Here is a 25,951-nt window from a genome sequence, read left to right as displayed (position 1 = left end):
TAGACGCTAACTTATATTGCGGTTTGAGACGCTTTTAGCGTCTCAATTCACACTCCCGGCACTTCGGATTAGACGTGCGCGGACAGCGTTACGTAGTCAGTCAGAGAGCTATGCAGTTTGCGTAGTCAGTCAGCCGAAAATGTTGTCTTTACTGTCTAAGGTGTGTGAGTGTGCAGGTGTGAATGTGTTCCTGAATCAGCCTCACTATCCACACCCACCCGAAGCGTGGCGAGCGCAGCGAGCCCCGCGAGGGGCGGCGGTACGCGTCCTACGACCTTTTCATACCCCCACTATCCACGTCGGCGTGGAGTTGAGAATAGATTAGTGTGGCGAGCGCAGCGAGCCACCGAGCCCGAAGCGTGGCGAGGGGACGCGGATACCTTCACAGCTATCCGCGTCCCCTCGCGGGCTTCACAGGTGTCAGCGTCCGCTCGCCACGCACCGAGCCCGAAGCGTGGCGAGCGGACGCTGACACCTGTGAAGCCCGCGAGGGGACGCGGATAGCTGTGAAGGTATCCGCGTCCCCTCGCGGGGCTCGCTGCGCTCGCCACGCTTCGGGCTCAGTGGCTCACTGCGCTCGCCACACTAATCTATTCTCAACTCCACGCCAATGTGGATAGTGGGGGTAGGAAAAGGTCATAGGACACGTACCGCCACCCCTCGCGGGGCTCGCTGTGCTCGCCACGCTTCGGGTGGGCGTGGATAGTGGGATTTACACAGTCCACAGCTGTGTCGTCCACTAGTGGCACTGAGGGTGGGTTTCAATAGTGTTCCCCTAGGGCCACGTCTGAATCCAGGCTTTCCGGCTTCTTAGCGGCTATCTATGCGACTCGAGATTCAGACGCAGTTGCGTCTGAATCTCGCGTACAGTTTAGAAGCCCCGGCATCGCTGTGCCGGGGTGTCCACTTTAACATACCCCCATTGTCAGCGGTGCCCAGGCGCTGCCTATTTCACTGTGGAACTACAAGTGCCACAGTGACATTGACCTGTCAGCGCCTGGGCAGCGCTGCTGCTGCTGGCCGGCCGCTACGCTGTTTACGTACAGCTAGAGCGGCACAAGCTCAGTCAGACAGAGCTAGAGCGGCACGCGCACAGTGAAACAGAGCCTCTGGCAGGCTGCCAAGTTTCTGTTACAGACTGTGCGCGCGGTGGCGCCGTGAAACTACAGAAGTACCGATCATTTTGTACCTAATGGCATGGGTCATGTTGGAGGGTATGCAATATGTATACCAATACTTAGGTATTATTCCAGAAAGGAGACACTCATTGGCACTCTGGTGGATGGGGGTGGAGCCAGATGTCATCAAGCCCCACCCTGTCACAGGAAATGCAATGATTCGTGGGTCTCTGAGGAGGGGGTGGGGCTAAAATGATGCATGATTACATAATTTGTGTTGTTTTAACCAAATACCCTCCATGATAATTGACCAGCAGAAGATGAGGATGCGGGAGGCTTGTCCACCTTTTTGGGCGGCAGGAGGGCCACACGGGAGGTTAGGCCAGGGCCATGGGAGGTTAGGCCAGGGCTGGCACCTGAGCGCCCCAGGCAGGGAGGGGGGGCGCCCCGGTGCTCAATCACTTACCCGTGCGATGCTGGCCGCCGCCGTGACACTCCCCAGGGAGGGGGGGCGGCTTGCCGGGTCCAGTGATTCGGCGAGCGGCGCCGTGACGTTCCGGGGGGGGCGCTTGCCATGCAATGCGGCGCTAGCCGCCGCAACGCTCCCCAGGGAGGGGAGGGGGGTTGCTGGGTCCGGTCCGGTGCCGTGACTTTCCAGGGGGGGGATGGGACTGCTTGCTGGGTGATGGGGGTGGGGGGGACCAGCTCCAAACTGCCGCCCTCCAGCGGCCGGCGCCCTAGGCAAATGCCTAAGGCTGCCTAGTGGTGGCGCCGGCCCTGGGTTAGGCAAGTATGTATATATGAACAATTATTTGATTTAGTCCTGTGGCACCCCTGCATGTGTCCTGCCGCACCGCAGTTTGGCAACCACTACATTATAATAATTATTACTAAAAGACTCTTGCACCATAATCTGCTTTAAAGCACCCTATGGTTCTAGGATTATGGTTTCCATTGAGATAGAAAAATAAAATCATGCACACTGACAAATAAATTGGCATTTATGAATAAAAACAAAAAGACGTTTTAAACAGAATAAAGTGTACATACTTTTATTTCATATCATTATGCGTTTGCAAGAGTGTGTAACATTGCAGCAAAAAGTAATTTATGTTTCAGTTTTTAAGCATTTACATGCACTACAGAATGTGAAAGTCAGTAACAAGAACACCTTGCTTGCATTATCCCCTGGGGGATAAAACACAGTGAAATTGATTATTGGACAGCAGTGAGAGGAAATAAGGGAAAATAGGATAGAAGAGTAATCAAGTGCACTGGCCAAGACCGAAGACCATCACTCTAACTTTAGTTATTATCCCTTCTAATGCTGCTCAATGGTCTGCAACCATATTACAGAATCCCTTCCTAATGTCTAATACAGAAGACAGACAAATCAAATACATTTTCTCTTATATGTCATTATCTATTGAAGCAGAGCACTAAGCTGTTGCATTGAAGTGGACTCTGTAAGATTAGACTTTGTAGAGGACATGAGTTTAAAATGGATTTGGCATCCAACATAGTTCGTTGAATAATTAATTTGTCATGAAAAGATATATAGATATATGTATAGAGAGAGAGAGAGAGAGAGAGAGAGAGAGAGAGAGAGAGAGAGAGAGAGAGAGAGAGAGAGAGAGAGAGGAAGCTTGATATATTCAATATATGGATTCTTAATACATATGGCACTTACGAGAATCTGATTCAGTGTGGGGCTGAATGGATCTACCTAGGGAGGCCAATCCCAAGAACCTTGGATTTTGGACTAAATTTGTCAGGATTAAATTCCTGGGATTGGAATTCCAATCTCGGGATTTCTTAATTAATTAGTGCAAGCGCAATTAATTATTTTTTTGGTACTTATTTCCTAGCACGGCGCCCGTGATTTTGATTGTATAGATCGGGTCGGAAAAATTGCGTCGGTCGCATCGCATGGCAACTAAATCGCATGCGATGTCCCTGAGACCCGATTTTACATTGATTTCAATGTAAAAAGCCCCAAAACCGCGCTTCGGGCTCGGTGGCTCGCTGCACTCGCCACACTTTATAATATCAACTCCAAGCCGACGTGGATAGTGGGGTATGAAAAGGTCGGAGGACGCGTACCGCCGCCCCTCGCGGGCTCGCTGCGCTCGCCACGCTTCAGATTGACATCAATAGTGGGGTGGCATTAACAATGGGGGGGTCATTAACCATACTTTATAACCATACTCAATGAGAAATTGCCCATATTGGCCCATTTCCCATTGTCCCCTATGTAAAATCGCGTTGATTATAATGGGCCGCAACCGACGCGATCAACCCGATTTTGACTTGAAAAATAATTTAACATTATTCTCTATGGGAAAATCATGTTGATCGCGTTGGTCGCATCGCGGCCCATTATAATTTTCTCTTTCACCGGCAAATTAGCAGGTGATTGACAGAAAATCGGGTCCATCGTGTTGATTGAATGCCTTAAGTACCTTACACTTAAGGCATACAATCAATGAGACGGGTGCTGTGCTAGGAAATAAGTACCATTTTTTTCATGCCGGCCAGTGCAGAGCACTTTTAGTATGTTGCTCACATGTTGCCTGGCTTCTCCTGCCCGCAGCTGTGTGGCTGTGCACAGGGTGACCTGGTTATATTTGCTGCACCATTTCCACCAGTTGCACTGTTCCTGCACGCCACACCACTGCCGCCAGCTGAGCCGGGACTTTCAGTCAGCAGAATGCCCTTGTTTTGACAGAGCGGAAACTTTCAGTAAGCAGAGTGCCCTTGAGTATGACTGTTCAGCTGAAGTCAGCAGAGTGCCCTTGTTTTTGCTTTCTTTGTTTTGTTTATTGCAACTTATATTTATGTAACAATGGTGTCTCAGTGCTTGTTATGTAAATCTTATGTTAAAAAATGGCTGTATTATATTTGTGAAAAACATTTTATAGTTTCATGCTAGTAGGAGAAATATTGTTTATGTGGATGAAAAAAAGGTGTCGTCAGAGAAATCCCAGACGCTTTGTCCGAGAGTCATTGGAGAGATATAGGTCAAAAGTTGTTGGACATTTTATATAGACATTTATCTAAATATAACGTCATCCATTAAGTACTGTAAGTAAGTAAGTAAGTAAGTAAGTTTAATTTATATAGCGCACTTTCTCCAACAGGACTCAGGGCGCTTTACAGACATTAAAAACAATGCACATAATACAGAGGATGTTGGTAGTACAGTAATAGACAATGCACAGACAAATGAAACCCTTGAGCACACAGTAAGCATAATGCAGGAGTGTTGCAGCATTTTGGATAATAATTTCCATGGGTTGTGTACTCCACCCTGACAAGGTACCAGGTTCGGCAGCCATTTTAGGTGCTCTGCATAGGATTACCCTGGGTGGAATAGATTACCCATGATAGAAATTACCCAAAATGGGTGATTTCAGTGAATACTCAGGTCCATGTATTTTTCATCCCATCCACAAGTGCACCAGATGAGGCAGCCATGGTGGGTGCACTAAAAAGGTTACACTGTAGGAGGCGAGCCATTGAAGGACCCAATGCATACAATGGAAAGCAAATACTTGTGTAATAGTATGATAAACCCTGCACAGAAACATCCACGTGATCCACATCCTGCCCGCAGAGATACCCTCTATGGCAACCAGCTTGGTGCACCGCATAGGTCAGAGCTAGCAGGGTGTGCAATCTGCGGAGGTACACATTACAGGAATAGCATATGGTGGGGTAGATGTATGCTGCAGGAGGGGGGGGGGGGAGAGAGAAGAAACATTAACACCCTTTTGCAGGGGACTGATGGGCGAAGTGTTTCTACATAGTACCCCATTTCAAATGATGCCACACAGTAGCACATTCTTATTCACATTATACAGTACCAGCGCTGTAACTATTTTGGTGTCCCTGTGCCAGAAAGGGAATAAGTGACTCTCTACCACCACAGTCAAAATAGGGTGAGTGCGCGCCGAAGGTGCGCAGAAGAAATGTAGGGGCGTGGCTACATGGGGAAGGGGCATGGCCACATAACAGTACCAATAACATCATAATTCCTGTTACACATTATGCCACACGTCATAATGCCCATTACACATTATGCCTCACAGTAATGCCTATTAAACATTATGCCACACATCGTGATGCGCCTTTCACAATATGCAGCACACCATAATGCACATTACACATTATGGCACACAGCGTTATTTCTCTTGCACAATATGCTGCACACCTTCATTCCCATATGACATTATGCTAAGCATATTAATATAGTAGCAGTAGTGGCACTGCGTAACGCCCACACCAGTTGCTGACAGTAGTGCTGCATAACACCTTCACCAGATGCTGACAATGTAATGCCCACGCCAGATGCCAACAGTAGTAGCGCTGTGTAATATACTAGGAATTTGACTTGGATTGCTGTGCAACAGCCAGTTTGGTACAGTTAAACAGTGACAGATATACGAACACATACAGGTATAGGCTAGAAGTACCCTGGGGAATATAGATGCAGGGGGCACATACCCGCTGAGCTGCACAGCGCCTAGGCAGCCATCAACGGCACCACTGGTCGTTGCAGCAGCCAGGTAGATAACACGTAAGCAGAGACACTAAATTTATAGCAGAGACAGTACAGTTATCACACCAGAGACGCAGGGTAATGCTGCCCATAACAATCAATCAGATTCTGTCTATCATTTCTCTATTGCATCCTAGAAAGTAAGACAGAATCTGATTGGTTGCTATGGGTAACATCGCCTATTTTAACTTTTAGAAGCTTTAGTAAATTTACCCTTATGGGGCATATTCAATCCCGGGTCACAACTGTCAGGATGGCCCGACAGTCATGACCCTGTCCCGTTCTCTGCTGGCAGGACAAAGAATCGGCAGGCGGGAAACAATGTCCTGCCTGGCGAATGCCAAAGATGGGGCGTGGCCGCGAGATACGGGCATGGATCATTGAGCTGCAGCCGGGAGCTCGACAATCCACAGCCGAAGATCCACCGAAGATTAAATACCAACATTAGGTCAACATTTTGCTTGTTGACACATTGACTGTTGCACTGTAGCTGTTGAGTTTTTGACTGTCCGCACACTTGTAGTGTAATGTCTGGTCCAAATAAAATGTATTTGGTGATAAGATACAGACTAAAGGGGCCTACACATGGGGAAATGTTACTGAGCGATCTGAGCAATGTTGATCGCTCAGGATCACTCAGCAAGATCGCTCAGCACACAGCTCTTCACAGCGATGTACCAGCACTGTGTGCTGGGCAATCCATCAGGGCCACTGTGTGCCGAGGTGCCTGTCAGTGTAATGTCTGGTCCAAATAAAATGTACAGATGTAGTGCCTGTCAGCCAGCCTGCCGGACTGGCTGACGGGGAGGCGTCTCACTCGCTCGCACGTCTCCGTCATAAGTAAATAAATAAAGTAAATAAATACATAAATAAGCTACAAAAATGATATGTAAATTCTTATTAGTTGCTTGCTATAGGCATCTTCTCCGCCTGTCCACTTTTCCTTTTTAGAAGGTTTCAAACGGGATGCAGTTATATAATCCCGGCAGTCGGAATCTGGGCGATCAAAATCCCGATGCCGGAATCCCGACCGCCGAAATTCCGACACTTTCTCCCTCTATGGGTGTCCACGACACCCATAGAGGGAGAATAAATTAGTTTGCCGAACGTAGCTAGGCACCGGGTCCGCTGCGTGGTGAGCGCGGTGAGCCCGCAAGGGGGGGGGGGGGTATGGGGGGGCGATCCACGCCCCCCCCCCCCCCTGTCGGGATTTAGACGGTCGGGATTTCGTCTGTCGGGATTCCGGCCTCGGGATTTTGAACGCCGGGATTCCGACCGCCGGGATTTCGTATCAATCCCTTTCAAACATCTGTCCCTAAGTCTCTCCACAGTGGCCAAGGGTATAACGTAATGTTTCCAAACTTGGTCCTCAAAGTCCTCTACTAGTCATAGATTAGGGATGTCTATGCCAGAACACAGGTGACTTTATCAGTACCTGAGTAACATTGTTGTATTCATCTGTCTACAAGCATTGCTATGCCAAATTCCTTAATGGCAAGGGGGGGGGGGTCTTTGAGGACACTTTATGAAACTTTGGGTATCTCAATGTAGACACCACCTACGTTCCCCTTAAAGTTGTGTAATGTTTGTCATCTATCACTTGCTCTAATTATTTTATTTCATTTGAAACTAGAAAGATTTTGTTCTTGTAGGAGTCATTCACATTTCCAATTCCGCCTTGACTCTAGGCTAGGAATTGAAAAGTAATACCCAATGTGCCAGAGTGAGCTAATAATCTGCTCCTGCTATAATGATAATGAACGAAGTTGCACTATAAAATAAAATAAAAACCCCAGACTTAATTTATTTGGTCCAGAAAATTTAATGAAGGGTGAAGTGATCAGCATAAGGGGAATTAAAAGGCTCGAAATCTCTTAATGGCGTGTGAGCCAAGAATGCTGGTTCCAATGATACAGGGTCCTTGTTCAGTCTTTGCAAATAATATAGTCAGGGGCGCCAACAGTTTGGTGCTTTTATTCATTTTGGACATGATAATAAATTTGGGGCAGATGTATTAAGCCTGGTAAAGTGATAAAGTGGTGATAAAGAGATGATAAAGTGGAAGATCAGGTGATAACGCACCATCCAATCAGCTGTGTTTGAAAAATGACAGTAAGAAGCTGATTGGCTGGTTATCAGCTTCCACTTATCACCGCTTTATCACTTTGCCAGGCTTAACACGGTACACCTACCCCATTATACTGTATCTGCTGCACTACTGTATACAGGGTTTTTTTAACAAATCTAAAAGCAGGTGAGTTTTTTTGGTTATAAAACAAATGTCAACAAACTGTTCTTGTGCTTATGACCTTGTTGTGCATATAAGTGCCTATGGTCAGGACTACCGACAGATCTGCTGCCCCCCCCTGTACTGGGAGGGGGAGTGGCCAACTCAGGGAGATGTGTCCAGGCCTCCTCGCTGACACACATGTGATGCTGACTCGCTGACATACATGTGATGCAACCAGAGAACAGTCAAGACCTAGTCAGGCGATGGTGACGTGCAGGAACACCCATCACCATCACTATGGGATGTACACACTAGGCGATGTACTGTATGCTTAAATTCAAAGTGATCTAGACAGAAGTCTTTCTTCCCCTCATCGCAAGGACTAAAGATTTTGAATTGAAGTAAACATGAAGATTAAACCACGAGGTGTTTGTCAATGTATTGCCTGTTAATGTGTTGGTGCTCTTTGGTGATAGAATCGCCAGCCCCTGCAAGAAAGAGGGCTACTATATCTGTAGGTACGGCTCAGATGTGACGTTCAAAGCTAGGAAGAATCAAATTATATTGATTAAGATTTACTGTATCTTGGTTGATAGAAATGATTCTGGGAAGTTAAAAATAATAATAATATCTTGGTCTGTAAAATATATACACCTGTACAGGGGCAGAACACTGGTAGGCAGTGAAGTCATCTGCCGCGGGGCTCCTGCTCCCAAGGGGGCACCTCTCCTCCCCTGCAAGTTTAAATCAGTTTATTGAAAGCTGTCGATAGCTGAGTTTTGAAATATATACAGGTATGTGTTCTGTCGATAGATAGATAGATAGATAGATAGATAGATAGATAGATAGATCTAGATATATAGGCAACTGTGGAGAACTTACTCCAGTACACCTGCTGATATTACAGCACCATTCCATCCCAGTTCCAGACATTAAGTTGCATTACTTACCCGTTGTTTAATAAATAATTAAAATCATCTGCAAAATAATTTAAAATATCTTAATGTTTTAATAAATGACTCATAGAACAACAAATGAGGCTGTTTAGTAAAAATGATTAATGCTACATAGAATTTGTATTATAAATATTCAGAGGTTATCAAAAAATCAATACAACCTTGTTTGTGTCATAAAACAAGATTAACTTATTTTACAATGAAATGCTGACACAGCAGGGGTTGCAAATCCTTGAAAGGGTTTCTCAGATGAAAATGCTATTGCTGCTTAGAGATTATTTGCTAACAATATTATTATTTTCCAGGCGAGAACTGAGGTAGGAAAATTAGGAACATAATGGTTTGCATTAATAGTATTATAAGGAGACCATGCAAATATTGGAAGTCTGTGAACCCCTTTTGTTCCTTAGTGCACCCATCCAGTAGCGCAGATGGGGAATCAGGAAGGGGTTACAGTGGGGGGGGATTGGTGCAAGCAGTAGAGAGACTGGCCGGGCCCAGGTAATTTTCAAGAAGTGTGTCCTAATTGGGGCGAGAAGAGCTGCTGCCGGGCCCCTGCATCAGACTATGGGCTAGGGTAATTAGTACAACCTCCCCCTTTCTCGGCACCACTGCCCCAGTCTGTTGGAGGAGCTCTGTGGGGGGGCCCAGGGCATGCTGCCTCCACCCACAACATCCCACTGCAACCTGCTCCACTTCAGGCAGTGACAGGGAACAGACTACTGCTGCTGCTGCAGCCTCTCTCCCCATCTCAGCACAAGATGCTATGCGCCAGGGGCGGATTGACCTGGCGGGAAACCGGGCTGTTTCCCGGTGGGCCGGCACATTTTACAGTAAAAACGGCCGCCCACCCTCTCCAACTCGGCCGCAGCCCGCCGCACGGACACTTCCGTGCTGAAGTAAGTGGCACAGTGCCCTAACTAAAGATGGACGCGCCCAGCCTCTTCTATTCCCGAAGTTAAAATGGCCGCGGGAGGGCTGGTGCGCATGCGCGAGCGCACACAGCCGCTCCCGCGGTCCGATGGCTGGGCTGCAAACTTGATCCACCCCAGCTGGCAGCAGCAGCGTGCAGTGATGTTTTGCGCGCTGCGCTGGGGAGTCGGATCCCATGGGCGGTGGCAGCAGCACCAGGTTGAGCCAGCCCAGCTCATACAAAGGTCTCCATCTGACTCTGAGGGCAGCAGGTAAATGGCACTGGACGAAATTATAATCATTTCTGGCCTCAGGGAAGTGTATATATATATATATATATATATTTATATATATATCTATATATAATATATATATATGTATATACATATATGTGTATGTATGTATATACATGTGTATGTACATATATATGTATGTATATATATAAATGTATATATATGTATGTATGTATATATGTATGTATATACATATATATATATATATATATATATGTATATACATATATATGTATGTACGACAGTGGTACGGCACTCCAAACTACAGATGCAGGCTATATGTATGCATGTATAGCAGCAGGCAGCAGCACCTAAGCAGGTCTGACGGCTGAACACCGGGCTGGACGTTCATCAGCACATAGGCGCACGTGACCTCTGATGACAGTCAGTTGTCCGGGTAACCTGCTGTTGTCTGACCCAGTGTCCATACAGAAAACAGCGAAGGACACTAGATTGTGCAGAATGCTGTGAATGCAAAGTGCACACATTATGGAATACTATATGGTACTGTGCATGGTGTAACATTAAGTGCAATATAAGATTAACGTGCATAATTATGCACTTTGCATTCACAGCATTCTGCACACTCTAGTGTCCTTCACTGCTTTCCGTATGGACACTGGGTCAGACACCAGCGGGTTACCCGGACAACTGACTGACGTCAGCGGTCACGTGCGCGTATGAGCTGACGGACGTCCAGCGGTTTCCCTTCACAAGTCACATAAGTGTGCTTTTCTATTTGAATGTAGTTTATTCATTTATCTGTTGGTTTTGTTCTGCACTTCACTTATTTATTTATTTATTTATTGTTTATTTCCAGTGTCTTATATAGCGCAGCAGATTCAGTTACAGTGTCTTATATAGCGCAGCAGATTCAGTTACAGTGTCTTATATAGTGCAGCAGATTCCGTTACAGTGTCTTATATAGCGCAGCAGATTCCGTTACAGTGTCTTATATAGCGCAGCAGATTCCGTTACAGTGTCTTATATAGCGCAGCAGATTCCGTTACAGTGTCTTATATAGCGCAGCAGATTCCGTTACAGTGTCTTATATAGCGCAGCAGAATCCGTTACAGTGTCTTATATAGCGCAGCAGATTCCGTTACAGTGTCTTATATAGCGCAGCAGATTCCGTTACAGTGTCTTATATAGCGCAGCAGATTCTGTTACAGTGTCTTATATAGCGCAGCAGATTCCGTTACAGTGTCTTATATAGCGCAGCAGATTCTGTTACAGGGTCTTATATAGCGCAGCAGATTCCGTAACAGTGTCTTATATAGCGCGGCAGATTCCATTAGCGTTAGATACTTATATAGCGCAGCAGATTCCGTTACAGCTTCTTACATAGCGCGGCAGATTCCGTTACAGTGTCTTATATAGCGCAGCAGATTCCGTTACAGTGTCTTATATAGCACAGCAGATTCCGTTACAGTGTCTTATATAGCGCAGCAGATTCTGTTACAGTGTCTTATATAGTGCAGCAGATTCCGTTACAGTGTCTTATATAGCGCAGCAGATTCTGTTACAGTGTCTTATATAGCGCAGCAGATTCCGTAACAGTGTCTTATATAGCGCGGCAGATTCCATTAGCGTTAGTTACTTATATAGCGCAGCAGATTCCGTTACAGCTTCTTACATAGCGCGGCAGATTCCGTTACAGTGTCTTATATAGCGCAGCAGATTCTGTTACAGTGTCTTATATAGTGCAGCAGATTCCGTTACAGTGTCTTACATAGCGCAGCAGATTCCGTTACAGCGTCTTATATAGCACAGCGGATTCCGTTAGTGTCTTATATAGCGCAGCGGATTCCGTTACAGTGTCTTATATAGTGCAGCAGATTCCGTTACAGTGTCTTATATCGCACAGCAGATTCCGTTACAGTGTCCTATATAGCACAGCAGATTCCGTTACAGAGTCTTATATAGTGCAGCAGATTCCGTTACAGTGCCTTACTGTATATAGCGCAGCAGATTCCGTTACAGTGCCTTACTGTATATAGCGCAGCAGATTCCGTTACAGTGTCTTATATAGCACAGCAGATTCTGTTACAGTGTCTTATATAGTGCAGCAGATTCCGTTACAGCGTCTTATATAGAGCAGCAGATTCCGTTACAGCGTCTTATATAGCGCAGCAGATTCCGTTGCGCGTTACAATAGTAGACAGTGACAAAACAAACTGGGTAACAGACAGACTTGGAGGTAGGAGGGCCCTGCTGCAAGCTTACAATTTATAGACTTATGTTCTAGTATGCCATCAGTCGTCCTGAGGAAGGAGCTACGGCTCCAAAAATGTTGACATACTGTATGCACTGACTTTTTTTGCACAATGCTTTGACGTTTTAATACACTAATTTCTATTTGGAGAGTGCCGTCTCCTGTTTTCTTTCATTGGAAAACACTATGCTTCTATATTAACCATTCTGGAAGGCACCCCAAAACTATTACATTGGCTGGATCTGAATGCCGGCCCCTACCAATTCTATATTTATATAGATATATATATTTTTAGATCGATCGATCTATCTATCTAATCTATCTTTTTATATATATATTTACATTATGCCTTTGATAAAGGACCTTTTTTTGATTGATTTGGTCCATCGCATGTTCACACTTGGGACTGATTGTGTGCGTCAGGGTGCGTGCACCCACGACGAACATTCTGCTCGCTGGGTGCACACATCCAGGACAGCAAGCGGGGGGTGGAGAAGGGCGGAGAGTGCCAGGCAGCCCCATTACCATATGCGAACACCCAATGTTTCATGTTGCTGTGCGTTTTCATGGTAATGAGGCCGTGTCGTGGGTCAGGATTATATGTGTGCTTTACAGCAAGTGTTCTTATGAAGTGTATTCAATGCGAACTATGACAAAGAGCAGTGCTGATAGCTCACCATCATGGCTCAGGCTTGCCCCCAGTATTCAACCAACAGCCCTTCACTCGCCGTTCCCACCTCGCTGGTTCTTTTCAGTGAGGTGGAAACAGTGAGTGAAGCCATCAAAACGGCGGAGCTCGCTACAAAATGCAGTGGGCTTGCTGCATTTGCAGCGAACCTCGCCATTCCGGGGAATCATCGCTGTGCTCTGACGGCGAGGATTTCCCTGGAACATTGAATACAGCAAGCAGCCGGTGAGGGAGTTAGACGGCGAAGATGGCTTGTGTTCTGCGATCCTCTAAGAAAAAAAGCCATCCTCACTGCACAAATCCCTCGCCGGCGGCATTGAATATTGCCCTTTATCTTAAAGGCGCTATCTTGAAGTACAACTAATGTCTGTTCGATGTTATTGATTTAATATTTTAATCATTTATTGCTTATCTTTCAGTTTTTTTGATTCATGCTTTCATTATGTTTTTTGTTTGTATTAACATAAGTAACTGATTACCACGGGCAATTGTGCTTTTATACTGTGTGATATGATATTTACTACTATGTATTAGTGTAGTGGTCGTCAACCCGTCGCTCGTGAGGTATCAGTAGCTCGCCTGAGCAAAACGGGTGGCTCAACCACTGTTGCCCGCCCACCGCCTGTATGTCCGGCCACCCACCTGCCGACGTCCACAGCCCCGCTGCTGTGGCCGCCAGGCAGGCAGAGGCGCTGGGGGCACAGACAGCAGTTCACACAGCACTGGCCATGCCCTCACACCAACAAAAATTATGCCCTCAAAATTCTATACCTTTCTGTACCTTTCTACGCAGTCAAAGTTGGGAGGTATGCATTAGGTGTGAGGGGCATTGCAATGTGAGGCATAATGTGTCAGGGGCATTACAGTCTGCAGCATACTATAGTATCAGTATCATAGGCATTGTGGTGTTTGGCATAATGTTTTTTTTTTTGTCTCGAGTAGCTCACGCTCAATTAGGGTTGGATACCACTGTATTAGTGCAATGTAGTTGTTTAGGGCCAGATTCTCTAAGTTTCAAAAGTGATAAAATGGAGAGTGATAAACAGACAGCCAATCAGCTCCTACCTGACATGTCACAGGCTGTGTTTGAAAAATGTCAGTCAGGAGCTGATTGGCTGGCCCTTTATCACTCTCCATTTTATCACTTTTGAAGCTTAGAGAATCTGGCCCTTATTCTGTCATGTCCGTGTATCTGGTCATTGGCAAGCAACAGAGTCTGTGTTGCTGTCTACTTTTGGTGAGGTCTGATGATGTCACTGAATGAACGTGACTGCTGAGAGTGGGAAGTTCTGTGTCCTAAAGGGCCTCTTATAGCTGTGATGGATGCAGTGGCGTAACTATATATTTTGCTCCCCCCTGCCAAAAAGTTTGTGGCGCCCCCTGGGCTCCTCTCCAGCATGTTTCCCCAGCGGAGAAGCTGAAACAGTAGAGAGGCAGAGAGACCAGCAGATACATCTGCTTCCCTTGGCTCAGACGTGGGAGAGGCCGCCCTAGCACGCCCATTCGCACACCCATCCTTTACATAGTAGCCAATAGCCAGCTCTGTGTACAGTCAATTAAATCAGTGGGTGGATTTGTCGTCTCTGTCATGGCTGACTACCCTCCGGTGCTCAGCCAGCAGGCAGCGGCAGGCAGCAGCATGTCAGTGCGTTGAGCGGGTGCTGGCGCCCACACAGACCCCACTGCCTCTTGCTCCCCCAAGCGGCTGCTGGGGCTGCCTTACAGTAGTTACGCCACTGGATGGATGTGGTATTTATGTAAGCACTGATTATGCACTGTAAAATTTCAGGAAAACAAAGTTTCCCTTTTGATAAAGCTCTGAGAAAAGAGCATCCTCAGCAGACCCCGCCTCTCAGCAGACCCCGCCCCCTATTAGGGCTGCTTCCAAAAATTTCCCGGGCTGGTTTTCCAACCCAATCCGCCCCTGCTATGCGCTGGAGAGAGAGGCTGCTGCAGAAGCAGACAGTCCTCTCTCTCAATGCATGATATCCAGGATGTGTGTTTCGGAGCACTCAGACACCCCTATCCTCCAGCCAACTGTATCTGACACTGGAAAATATGACACTTTGTGGTCAAATAGTGGCCAAACACGTCCACCACTGGGGTGGGTGGCATCTCTGGCCACTGTCTGGCCACACAGTGTCATTTTTTTATAAGTGAGGGCCAGGCCATACCTCCCTGAGTTGGCAACACCCCTCTCCCAGTACAGGGACCTGGCAGACCTATCGGCAACCATCTCATTCCCTAAATCAGATCTGATTCCTAAAGTCCAAGTTCTTTCTGGTCAAACCTCTAATCCTCCAAAGTTCCAGTAGGTTTTTCCCCACTACCAATAATCATATTCCCTTCTTTTTGTTACATCTGATGGGTGACTCTGGACTGGAGCCAGTGGCGTAGCTACAATAAAGGCAGCCCCCGCGGCTGCTTGGGGGAGCCGCCTGCGGTGGGTGCCCGGCATACTAACTAGTGTGCAGGGAGGGATGACAGGCAGCAGCACCGGCTGCATACCCTCCAACTGTACCGATTTTGCCGGTACAGTACCATTTTTTAATGGTCTGTACCGGCAAAAAACAAAGTGTACCGATGTACCGTTTTACCGTCTTCCAGCCTGATTCCAGGCGGTGTTCCTTCTTTAAAGACCCTGCGCTATTATTTATTGTGATAATTTACCGCGTGTACAGTATAGAACAGCTGGTGGTATATTGGCACTTATAGTGAGTGTATAGTGCTCTGCAGACTACCTGTTCGCACTGACAGGAAGTGCCCGTCTGAACGGCGCCAGGTGCACGGAAGCGGGACATACAGTAGGCTGGGAGTGCAGCAGCGGAGGGTGAGCAGCCCTACCCTGCCAGTTATAGTGTGAGCCAGGACGGGGATGGCCCCCCACCGCAGCCTGCCAGTGTCTGCAACGAAGAGGAAGCATCGCCCTGCTGTGCTCGGTCAGTCAGGTAGTGGACGTGCTCTGGTGACCCAATAGGAGCTTGACTGCAATAACTGCACATCACGGTGGCATCCCTCACTCACACTTATTTTTGGGATGTAGGATATACAGCGGGGCAGCCGCAGCTACAGCCCAGGCATGTGATCTGAACTTTATTCTGTTTTTCCTAATTGCAGCTCAGTGAAAAATCGCTCTTGGTTCTCTGAGGTTGGCAGTCATAGGGCACACTGGGGGCTGGGGTGGTTGTGGTGAATGATGCACAAAAAGAAAAAAGTGCGTTCAGCAGCCAAATCATCTATTTCTTGTAGAGATGTTATAGTGCCCATCAATCTGAGTTTGCAATGTGATTTGCAAGCTACTATCTATTACTATTCACTTGTAACAGACACTAATTGTCATTTACGTAGACTGCTATAAGCATGGCCACGTCCCCTTTACCTGTGGCCACTCCTTCTTTTCCGATGACCACGCCCCTTTTCAATTGTGTACCGGTTTCTTCCCTCCAAATGTTGGAGGGTATGCGGCTGGGATGAAAGCAGCAGCTGCTGCTGGACGGGACGCAGGAGCCGGGGCTTACATAGGAGGGCAGCAGCAGCAGGGGAAGTCCCTTTACTTTCAGTTTCACTTTCCACACTGCAGTTCTGAGCCCCAGCCCCGCCTCCTCCCTCCAGTCACTGCTGAGAACAAGCATGTACTGTATTCCTGGAGCCAGAGCTGCTGCCTCTTCTCTGCCAGTGGACAATTAAGCTGGCCCCTGCAAACACCTGCTGCTGGTCTCCCTAGTGCTGCTGCTGGCACGCCCTCCACCCAGCGCCAGTGGTATGTTACAATATTATTAATATCTTGGGATATATGTATGGATGTCATTTTGGGGACATATGGATGTATGTATGTATGCATGAGGGTGCAGTGTATGTATGTATGTATGTATGTATGTATGTATGCATAAGGAAGTCAGTGTATGTATGTATGTATGTATGTATGTATGTATGTATGAGGTAGGCAGTGTATGGATGGTTGTATGTATGTATGAGGTAGGCAGTGTATGGATGTACTGTATGTATGAGGGAGGCAGTGTATGTATGTATGTATGTATGCATAAGGAAGTCAGTGTATGTATGTATGTATGTATGTATGTACAGTATGTATGTATGAGGGAGGCAGTGTATGGATGTACTGTATGTATCAGGGAGGCAGTGTATGTATGTATGTATGAGGTAGTCCGTCTATGCCCGCCCCACAGTCCTCCATTCCATCCCATTGCCTACCCCCACTCCCTGCCCAGTATCTAGTATCTTCCGCCGACTCACTGGATATCCTCTCTCTCCCCCCTATCCCTGCCCAGCATCTGCCCCCCTCCTCTCCCTGCCAACCATCCGTACCCCTTCTCCCTGTCCACCACCCGGCCTCTGTCTGCCCACCATCCATCTCCTCTCTCTGCCCACCATCCGTTCCCCCTCTCCCTGTCAACCATCCCTCCCCCCACTCCCTGCAAACCACCCCATCTCTCTGCCCACCATTCATCCCCCCTCCCTCTTTCCAGCACCTGTCTTCCTCTCTCTGTGCAATGTCTGTCCCCCTCCATCCCCAGCATCTCTCCCCCTCTCTCTGTCCAGCATCTGTACCCACCTCCCTGCTCATCACCTGTGCCCCTCTTCCTGCCCAACATCTGTACCACCCTCTCTCTACCCAGCATCTGCCCCATGCGCACTCCTCAGCATCTATCTCCCCTCTCCCCACATCTGTCTCCCCCTCTCTGCCCAGCATATACCCATCTGCCCCCCCCCCCCCTCTCCACAGCATCTGTCCCCAGCTAGAACTGTATCCCATGCACCCGGAATGATGAAAATGAATTTGTGGCTCCTGGGAACAGTATTTCCTTGGAGTCCACAACCCGTTGTATTAGACCATACACACTTTTCTAGGAACCTGCACGAAACTGCCCCTCCCCCCCCCATTTATTTATTGTAGTGCCCCCACTGTCATTTTTTCTGGATCCCTGTGTGTGTGTGTATGTGTGTGTATATATATGGACATACAAGAGTAAGATGGAAGTCAACGTTTCAGGGATCTTGTCCTAAAACGTTGACTTCCATCTGACTCTTGTATTAGTTTTTTACACTGAGTGCCATCCGCTTATTGGACGTATATTGCTTGTATTTGGAAAGGCACCAGGACAGTTGTATACAGTGAGGAGTGCCGGTTGTTTGGGGTTCATATATATATATATATATATATATATATATATATTTAGTTAGTGGGGGGGGCGCCACAACTTTTTTGGCTTGGGGGAGCAAAATTTATAGTTACGCCACTGACTGGAGCTGGAGTGTAACAGAAGCTGGGTTCTTTAATAAACTTAGACTGCATAGAGAGTACTGAAAGTCTGTGGAGGAACCCCTCACAGGGGAACATGGAGTCTCTGGAAGACTAGATGAGCCAGGGAGTAACTGGTAAGTATGGATAGGCTTAGTTTGAACAAAACAATGATGCAGACTGCTGAGTAAGGTCACTGCAGGTAAGTATGCACTGGGTATCACTTTGGTCATCACAGGAGAGGTTTACGATGATGATAACTGCAACAGCAGGTATCTGTATTTAGTGCAGATATTGATGTAGTGAGGATGAAGCAATGCAGATACAGTACTTATAGCAGGTAACTAGACCAGCAGGTGTAGAGGGCAATCAGAAAGCCAAGTATCCTGATAATGGATGCAATGTCCCAGACTGGACACTAGAGGGAGTCAGATTGCAGGCAGAGCGGTATGCTGCAGGTGCTGAATAAGCAGATGTACTAGAGAGCTGTGGAAGCTGCTGTTACTCTTAGGACATCATTGTACTGACTGACTTCTGGCTCCAGTCTCAGGGTATATATAAGCGGAGCTGTAGCTGATTGGCTGTTGTGGGATGATGACAGAATAACCATTCCCAGACAGGCTGGTGGACTCTTGTGAATCAAACCAATATGGCAGCTCCCATGTTGGAGACACAAACAATGTTTGATGTGCATGTGGATAGGCCTAAGGCCTGTAACAGGGAGAAGGCCCAGTGCTGGGAGATAGTAAGCAATAGGGCCGAAGGCTGTGTTCAGCAGTGGGTGCTGAGATTACATCATGGGAGATGTTGATTGCGCGCCGGACACCGGGACGCCACAGTGCTGACCTGGATTTATAGTCTCTGAGCAAGTCTGGCCAAGCACCTGGAACGGAGATAAGTATGTCACAAACCATGAGTCGTGAAACTTTTAACCCTTCTGGGGCCAACTCTACCATTGTTGAACTCAAAGCAACTGGCAAGTGTTGAATAACATTTTTGTGTTGACACCATGAATGTCAAAACTGCTATTGTCAACCTTTTAACTGTAGTCACACTTATGTGAAAACTTCATCCAAAACTGGTACAAATGCACAACTTTCTGACATTTCAGTTGTTTCATTATACTGTTTATTTAATAATGTAAGGACTCTGGAGAGTACCGCCAAACCTGCCCCCTAACTCTATTGCCTCCCCTCGCAGTTGACGGACACGTGCGGTGCTAGGCTTCACCAATAACAGCCGCGTTTGATGGAGATGGTTATGCCGGCTCCGCTCTCTATGCCGCCTGGTCTTACGTGTCTGCCAAAAGTGAGGAGAGTGCAAGAGGAAAACTGAATAACCCGACAGAGCAGGCTGGGACACCCCCAAAGCCACCCTGGAATGGGGAACAACCCTGGGTGTAGCTGTGTACCAGATGACTATAGTACACAATGGTGGTCACAAACACAATGTAAATGCAACAATGCACAGAGATGGTATATAAAGGTGCACCAGTAGACTGAGGCAGTGAGGTACATGCACAGAGGTGGTAATACACAGTATATGTAACAATACACTAAGATGGTATAAGACTAAATGGCCCTTAAAACTCCCACACTGAGGATGATACCTCTAAAAGGTGAACTACCTATAAGTGCGGGAATACACAACAATGCAGATGTAATATGCAATTATGATAAGGAAGGGAAGACTGCAGGGAAACCCCTGACTTATCTGGGAAGATGTTAACCACAGATGGGATCAGGTAGCTGCAGCGCAGGAATACAAGGACCGACTGGATCTAGGAACCAGGAACACACCACTGGGAACTCGCACAAGGCAGGAACCAGGACGCTCAGAAGGAGCGCTAGCTGGAGTTCACCAGACTATAGCAGGATACCATAAGTCCAAGGCAAAGGCAAGGCTAGCACAAACTCACACAGAGAATAAGAGCTCAGACAAAACAGACTTGCACACAGCACTGGGAACTAGAAACTATGAGCTATGACTGGCACGTTTGAACTGGTCAGGATGCCTTATCAAGGGCTCAGGTAATCAACGCAGCTGTGACCTCAAGCCTAGCAAGGATAATGAGATCACACTTGTGCATAAATGACTGGGCTGAAATGGCACAGGCTCACCACTGGAGGCCACCAGAGAGTCGATTACCAACACAGACTGAAATTAACCCATTAAAGACAAGACAGATAGGAGTCATAAATAATGACTCCTAACAGCTGTTCTAGTCCCGTGGTTCCCAATCTGGGGTACTCTTACCCCTGTGGTACACTGCAGACTGCTTGGGGGTATGTGAAAGTCATTTTGAAAGTAAATTTTGGTAATGGCGGAAGAAGAAGTCTCCCATTGTCACGGAGATGAACCACGTTGCAGTTCTGCAGTTTCCGGTTCTGCTGTGTCATCAGCCTCTCCACGTGATATGCCTGACCAGTAATCCACTGGGAGCTACCCGCACTGGCCTCAGACATCAGAGATCATCTGCCCCGCGCTGTCACAGGTGGAGGAAGCAGCAACATTAACCCTACAGTCGTTAGCGGGAACCCAAGAGACAGTACACAGCCAGCGGCCAGACACAGAAGGACCCGATTCTTGACTGCACACTACTCACTTTCAATCCACTCGTAAGGACTGTGGATATTTAAAATTGAGAGAAGGGGTACTCATAAATGAAAAGCCTAATCAGGGATACGGGGGAGAAAAAAGGTTGGGAACCGCTGTTCTAGTCTGTTGGTACTGGCTAAAAATGTGTACCATTTTTTAAGTTCTACTGGGTACACCAACAATTAAAATCTGTAAGTTGTTGAAAAATACAGAGCTCATATGAAAGAGGAAGATTACATGAATAAATCAGGGATAAAGCACAAGGAACACGTGGTGAACTCTCACAGCTTGATTTAATAAAATGTTATTACATACGTATACAAACCCCATTCAAGACACATTACTTTCATTAAAATATTACATTAAATAAATTAACCTCTGACAATAAAACTGGTGGTGCAGATATATGCAAGTCATTTAAATCTTGTTGTAAACTTATTTGATGTGGCAAACAACAAATGTGTTATTGTAGAATTTCATTAGCGCATGCAGTTTAATTGTGTTAGAAGCCCAGATTATATGAGGAAAAAAACGATATATTGTAACTATTAACAAGGCTGGTTACGCTCTCCCGTTCTGCGGAGCATTTATCCGGTCCTTTCTCGTTTAATTTTTTTGGAAAGGTGATAAAAAATAAGCACGAATCCTGATGAAAAGTTATCATTTATTTATTATCAAAATCACGGAGGCAGAGACCTATCTCTTCTCATTTATATTATTAGTTTCAGCAACATATATAGTCATTTTGTAAAATAAATACACAAACACGTCTATATACCTATATTTTCATATCCATCTATATATCTATCTATCTCCTTGCGGAGCTGCTCCTAGAGATAGGCCTGCCAACCGCCAGAAGGGGGCTTGATCACCAGACGCTCGTGCGCCCCATTCTGACAGAGCCCTCTGCCACCCTCTACAGCTCCCACGATGCCTCCCCCCAGCTCCCCCCGATGCCTGTCCATCTAGCTGAAGCGCATATAGGCAGGGAAAGCGCTCCCTGCCGCCGTTTGGAGATGCTTGTGCATCCCGTCAGATGGAGCACCTCTCCGACAACCAGCGGTGTAGCTAGGTGCCATGGTGCCCGGAGCAAGGTCATATTTCGCCCCCCTGGTAATGAATTGGGGGCGTGGCTAACATATGTTGGCATGTTACATTTGAAATATATGACGCAATGGCAGAATCTGCTGCGCTATATAAGACGCTGTAACGGAATCTGCTGCGCTATATAAGACGCTGTAACGTAATCTGCTGCGCTATATAAGACGCTGTAACGGTATCTGCTGCGCTATATAAGACGCTGTAACGGAAACTGCTGCGCTATATAAGACGCTGTAACGGAATCTGCTGCGCTATATAAGACACTGTAACGGAATCTGCTGCGCTATATAAGACGCTGTAACGGAATCTGCTGCTATATAAGACGCTGTAACGGAATCTGCTGCTATATAAGACACTGTAACGGAATCTGCTGCGCTATATAAGATGCTGTAACAGAATCTGCAGCGCTATATAAGACACTGTTAAGGAATGTGCTGTGCTATATAAGACACTGTAAAGGAATCTGCTGTGCTATATAAGAAGCTGTAACGGAATCTGCTGCTATATAAGACACTGTAATGGAATCTGCTGCGCTATATAAGACGCTGTAATGGAATCTGCTGCGCTATATAAGACACTGTAACGGAATCTGCTGCGCTATATAAGACACTGTAAAAGAATCTGCTGCTCTATATAAGATGCTGTAACGGAATCTGCTGCGCTATATAAGACGCTGTAACGGAATCTGCTGCGCTATATAAGACACTGTAACAGAATCTGCTGCGCTATATAAGACACTGTAACGGAATCTGCTGCTCTATATAAGACACTAACGGAATCTGCTGCGCTATATAAGACACTGTAACGGAATCTGCTGCGCTATATAAGACACTGTAACGGAATCTGCTGCGCTATATAAGATGCTGTAATAGAATCTGCTGCGCTATATAAGACACTGTAACGGAATCTGCTGCGCTATATAAGACACTGTAACGGAATCTGCTGCGCTATATAAGACACTGTAACGGAATCTGCTGCTATATAAGACGCTGTAACGGAATCTGCTGCTATATAAGACACTGTAACGGAATCTGCTGCGCTATATAAGATGCTGTAACAGAATCTGCAGCGCTATATAAGACACTGTTACGGAATGTGCTGTGCTATATAAGACACTGTAAAGGAATCTGCTGCGCTATATAAGAAGCTGTAACGGAATCTGCTGCTATATAAGACACTGTAATGGAATCTGCTGCGCTATATAAGACGCATTAATGGAATCTGCTGCGCTATATAAGACGCTGTAACGGAATCTGCTGCGCTATATAAGACACTGTAACAGAATCTGCTGCGCTATATAAGACACTGTAACGGAATCTGCTGCTCTATATAAGACACTAACAGAATCTGCTGCGCTATATAAGACACTGTAACGGAATCTGCTGCGCTATATAAGATGCTGTAACGGAATCTGCTGCGCTATATAAGACACTGTAACGGAATCTGCTGCGCTATATAAGACACTGTAACGGAATCTGCTGCGCTATATAAGATGCTGTAATGGAATCTGCTGCGCTATATAAGACACTGTAACGGAATCTGCTGCGCTATATAAGACACTGTAACGGAATCTGCTGCGCTATATAAGACACTGTAACGGAATCTGCTGCACTATATAAAACACTGTAACGGAATCTGCTGCGCTATATAAGACGCTGTAACGGAATCTGCTGCGCTATATAAGACACTGTAACGGAATCTGCTGCGCTATATAAGACCCTGTAATGGAATCTGCTGCGCTATGTAAGACACTGTAACGGAATCTGCTGCGATATATAAGACACTGTAACGGAACCTGCTGCGCTATAAAAGACAATGTAAGGGAATCTGCTGCGCTATATAAGACACTGTAACGGAATCTGCTGCGCTATATAAGACACTGTAAGGGAATCTGCTGCTCTATATAAGATGCTGTAACGGAATCTGCTGCGCTATATAAGACGCTGTAACGGAATCTGCTGCGCTATATAAGACACTGTAACAGAGGAGGTTATTCTGATCGGTGCGGCCAAACGTGCGTACGTTCCAAATTAGCGTACGCTCTCCGTACGCGGCCGTTGAGGTTAAGTCCACCCACAAATCAGCCGCATACGTACGGCCAGAAACAACGTCGAAGGGGAGTGGCGTACAATTGAGCGTACGCCAACGTACACGGACGGCTCAGCCCTTAGACACCGACAACTGGCGTACAACAGAGCGTACGCCACCGTTTACGGACGTCTCTCGTCCGTCTTCACGCCGACCTCTTGCGGAAATCTGAGCGTACGCCAGCTTGCAGGGACGGGTCGCTATTGTTTTCAATGGAAAACTCAGCTTATGTCACCGCTCGTGAGAGTGAGCTTACGTCCGTGTACGCTGGCATACCCTTCACATGTATGGACCTGCAAATCTTGCCTTTCAACTATAATTCAGACAATTAATTAATTATTCTAATTGTTATTCAATTATTGTTTTCTATTAACTCAATTGTCTACCTTAATAAAGACCCTAATAAAACAACATTTTAACCCTCATTACATGTATATTTGTTATGTTCTAATGTGGCATTTTAATCACTATCTATGTGTCCCCACATTGCTTTTACTTGTAAATAAATTTATGTTGGTGTTTGTGTGAATGTACTAAATTATGTCACTAATTAGTTTGATCTGATTTTTTTACCATGTATACCTACCCTGATGTTATGTGTGATGTTTTAATCGAACATTCATGCATTTTCACTATGTGTTATTTAACTCAAAAACAAACACATTCACACAGCAATCGTTACCCCTCACCTCAAATTACAAATATAACTTACATTACACATCTGTATGTACCTACCCTTACAAACCCTATAACATATTTATGATTAAAAACACAGCCAACTTCTAACTCAACAAAAACTTTTATTTAGTACAAACATAATAAGGGGGGGGGGAATAAAAATAAATTAAATGAGGGCCTCCAAACGTAAAAAAAGAATATTCAAATAAAATAACGTCAGGAATATCTCCCGCAAATAGTTGTCCACCTCCTCCTGGTGCTGTTCAGTGTCTGTAGTGAAGGGATAAAAAAAATATTAACATATAACATACACAAATGTTTGTTGTATTGGTACATAATAAGAAGTTGTGAGTTAAGTGTGAAGGCCACATACATTTTTCAACTACATTGAAGAAGGGTATGCTGTAAACACAGTACTAAAAACTAATATGTTAAAACACACATACTGTACATATTACATAACATTAAATAGATTCCTCCTTCTTGGATGAATGTATGCTGTATCCCAATTGGTAGTTTTGTTTTGGGGGGCTCACCTCTAACCTCACAATTAGGCTGTGCTATTTAAGGGTTAGGACATTGTTGCGGCTTAAGCACTCCTTACTATTTTAAATATAGGACATTGCTGTACAAATTATAGGCCTAAAGCTATGTTTGTAAAGCATGCATCCGCATGGCCTCACACACTATGAACAAAACAATCTATAAATTAATGTTGCACATCATGCTGGGAAGTGGAGTTACCCAACACCTGGACCCACATAACTACAACACCACTAATGTCGGATATCTCATTGGATGTACTGTTATGTCAATTATTCAAGGGGTGAGCCATGGCCACACTCCAAAAAAACACCAAGGGGACCCTTGTTCCTGGAGAAGGACAGGCCACACCTCATGGTCGCCCTGCAGTGATATGTTGCAACTAATGTTGATGTTGGATACACATATGTGGTTGTTGTGATTGTTTATGTGTAGAAATGTGTAGGTAAACATTAGACACATTATTTACTTACGGCTAGTTGAGCCATCCTGCTCGCCGGTGGTTGGGGGGGTCAGGAGCAAGGGGGATGGGATAGGACTTGGGATACAGGTAGTGGGTTGGAGTGGGGATTGGAGAGGTTTGGGGGTGGGTGGTGGAGAGGTGTAGGGGGGTTGGAAATGGGGTGGGGGTAGGGGAGGGGGTGGGGGTAGGGGTGTGTGTGGGGGTGTGGGTGGGGGTAGGGGTGTGTGTGGGGGTAGGGGTGGGGGTAGGG

At 46.2% G+C, this 25,951-nt stretch overlaps 2 long non-coding RNA genes across 3 annotated transcripts in view; one reads left to right on the top strand and one right to left on the bottom strand.

The window, feature by feature from the left end:
* The window catches only part of LOC146079767 (uncharacterized), a 124,656-nt gene that overhangs the window by 16,637 nt on the left and 82,068 nt on the right, over positions 1-25,951 (bottom strand). The window lies entirely within an intron of this gene.
* The window catches only part of LOC146079766 (uncharacterized), a 98,383-nt gene continuing 82,306 nt past the window's right edge, over positions 9,875-25,951 (top strand). For both annotated transcript variants that reach the window (XR_014474741.1, XR_014474740.1), the window contains exon 1: positions 9,875-10,049. This is a non-coding gene — a long non-coding RNA (uncharacterized LOC146079766). The remainder of the gene's footprint in view (positions 10,050-25,951) is intronic.

This window comes from Crinia signifera, chromosome 5, assembly GCF_055691185.1.
Source record: "Crinia signifera chromosome 5, ASM5569118v1, whole genome shotgun sequence".
Lineage (NCBI taxonomy): Eukaryota > Metazoa > Chordata > Amphibia > Anura > Myobatrachidae > Crinia > Crinia signifera.
The sequence above is the reverse complement of the archived record's forward strand: the minus strand, read 5'-3'. Positions and strand labels throughout refer to the sequence as shown.